General features: G+C 42.3%; 1 long non-coding RNA gene across 1 annotated transcript; it reads right to left on the bottom strand.

Moving 5' to 3' along the window:
- Nucleotides 1-500: 500 nt before the first annotated feature.
- LOC134442218 (uncharacterized) lies at nucleotides 501-1654 on the bottom strand. Its single transcript, XR_010033338.1, has 4 exons — nucleotides 1583-1654; nucleotides 1055-1133; nucleotides 841-950; nucleotides 501-605 (listed from the first exon to the last, which is right to left on the bottom strand). It is a non-coding gene; the product is annotated as an uncharacterized LOC134442218 (long non-coding RNA).
- Between the last annotated feature and the right edge of the window lie 1158 nt (nucleotides 1655-2812).

Genomic DNA, 2812 nt, shown 5'->3' with positions numbered 1-2812 from the left:
TGTCCTATTTCAGTCTTCTATGGTCTCATGCACTATGTCTCCCTGCCAGGATATGTAGGATGTAAGAAAATAAATCAAAACATAGCAATGCACAGCATTGAGAACTTATCTATAAAGTAGCACAAGTCATATTGCCAATGTAGGCCAGGGGTGGGGAACCTATGTCTTGAGGGCCGTTTGCGACCCTTGAGGCCGTTTTATCTGGTCCCCGATATAATTTTAATGTTATTCAGCTTCACATAAAATATGACATATTTTGTAAAGGAACCTTAGAAAATACATTTGCAATACAATTAAGTTATATTCAGGGAAGCTGAAGAAGGTGGTGTTTGTTTAAATGTGGCTGCCTTCAATATAGGTCTAAAGTGAAGGGGAAAATCCTGGTTTGTGTTCATAGTACGGCCCTTGGAGAACTTTTACGGCCCCTCGGATTAATTTGAATTGGCCCTTCGAATGAGAAAGGTTCCCCACCACTGACGTAGGCTATAGGTTAAGCTTACCCTCTTTCACTCTTCTGTGGTGAGACTGTGCCCATTTTGGGTTGACCTCCACACGCGTCTGTAGCACAGCACACAGGATTGCAGGACACAGCATCCTGCAGGACACTACAAAAAAAACAAAAAAACAAACAAGGGGAATGAATAAATTACCTGACCAGTTATTAAACAAATGAAAATGGATGTGCCAGAGCTGTGGTAAAAGTAACCTTGGGTCCAAATCATCTAGGCTTAGGGTGTGTGGGTGTGTGTGTGTGTGTATGTGTGTGGTAAATCCAGTGTTCACATTATTCAGATATGAGAATTAATTCATTCATTCATTTTAACTGACATTAGTACATACCCATATCAGTGCCATTTCACCCTGCCAAGACACTGGACCTGGGTCTATTGGAGCTCTCTGCTCAGGGTGTCCTCATTATACTGCAGCAGGCACTGTTGTTTCTATAGTTCCTAGAAGCGAGACAAATAAATAAATACTTTGCCATGCACCTCATATTGACATAGCAAATATGTCAATAAGCAAGACCTATTGAGCCCAACAGGGATAATCTTACACTATATCAGTTTTCTGTGGTCTCTTGTAAGATTGGCCCATCACCATTCTGCAGGACACTACCGTCTCCCTGCCAGGATCTGTAGGATGTAAGAAAATAAATCAAAACATAGCAATGCACAGCATTGATTACTTATCTATAAAGTAGCACAAGTCATATTGACAATGTAGGCCAGGGGTGGGGAACCTATGTCTCTAGGGCCGTTTGCGACCCTTGAGGCAGTTTTATCTGGCCCCCCAATATAATTTTAATGCTATTCAGCTTCACATGAAATATGACATATTTTGTAAAGGAATCTTAGAAAATACATTTGCAATACAATTAAGTTATATTCAGGGAACCTGAAGAAAGTGGTGTTTGTTTAAATGTGGCTGCCTTCAATATAGGCCTAAAGTGAAAGGGAAAATCCTGGTTTGTGTTCATAGTACGGCCCTTGGAGGACTTTTACGGCCCCTCGGATGAATTTGAAGTGGCTCTTTGAATGAGAAAGGTTCCCCGACCCTGACGTAGGCTATAGGTTAAGCTTACCCTCTTTCACTCTTCTGCGGTGAGACTGTGCCCATTTTGGGTTGACCTCCACATGCGTCTGTAGCACAGCACACAGGATTGCAGGACACAGCATCCTGCAGGACACTTCAAAAACAAGGGGAACGAATAAATGACCTGTCCAGTTCTATAAAAAAGAATACCCTGAAAAAGAACACCCTGTTGTTTCTACAGCTCCTAGAAGCGAGACAAATAAATTAAATACTTTGCCATGCACCTCATATTGACATAGCAAATGTATCAATGAGCAAGTCATATTGGTCACAAAGAAGTTAATCTTACATTCTTTCAGTCTTCTATGGCGAGTTAGGCCTTCAGGTGACTCGTATTCGCCATATTATGAGACAGCAGCCTGTGAAAACATGGTAAATAGAATAACCCATTAACCTTGGGTCCTAATATAATACATGGACATAAACTAGCCTACATTTAGACAAGGTCAGTAGACCTCCACGTGAAACAATAAGAAAAAGTGACCATACATAATTTCAATTTCTTGAAGAGGCCATCTACACTTATTTGTGCAACAAGTGCTGTTTTGAGGACCCATACTTTTTAAGGACAGGTTGCCTACTGTTGCAAATGGCAGGGTATTTCACATTGATTTCGGGGTGGCGTGCTCAACTTGACCACTCTGGTCGACATTGAGCTCGCGCTGATACATTGAGCTCTCGTTACTGAGAACGATTCCCTGATTGACGCTCCCAACGCAGGACGCTCCCCTGTCGGCTCGCTCCCACTAGCCAGACTATCGGTCCCACCGCCATATAACGGAGCTAGTTATCTTTTTGATGTTAGTTTTTTGTTTCTAACCCTAACCCTAACCTTGACCCTAAACCTAACCCTAACCCTAAATTGCTTGTATGTGGCAGTGTATGATAATACGTGAAATATAATCGGGTGGGACTACGTCCGGGAGTGATAGAAACACCTGGGACTGCACGTCCGGGAGCGATCTCAGTTGGGAGTGTCCATCTACCACCGTTTCAAAGTAGCATGGAACTAAATTATATCCCACCTTTGACTTGATTTTACGCCGGTGGGTCTTGGAACCCCTGTGTGACTGCCTAGGTTTCAGGATAGAGAAAGTAAAACAAAAATCATTGAGTAAAATCGATGGGGGACAAATTGTAGCTTTTGTAGACAACGTCGCTACTTGAGGAAAAATAGCATTACTACAGGGATGTTAGCTACTCGATACATAGTAGTGAC

The sequence above is a fragment of the Engraulis encrasicolus genome, unplaced genomic scaffold (genome assembly GCF_034702125.1).
Source record: "Engraulis encrasicolus isolate BLACKSEA-1 unplaced genomic scaffold, IST_EnEncr_1.0 scaffold_126_np1212, whole genome shotgun sequence".
Lineage (NCBI taxonomy): Eukaryota > Metazoa > Chordata > Actinopteri > Clupeiformes > Engraulidae > Engraulis > Engraulis encrasicolus.
Note: the sequence above shows the minus strand (reverse complement) of the source record. Positions and strands in the feature narration are given on the sequence as shown.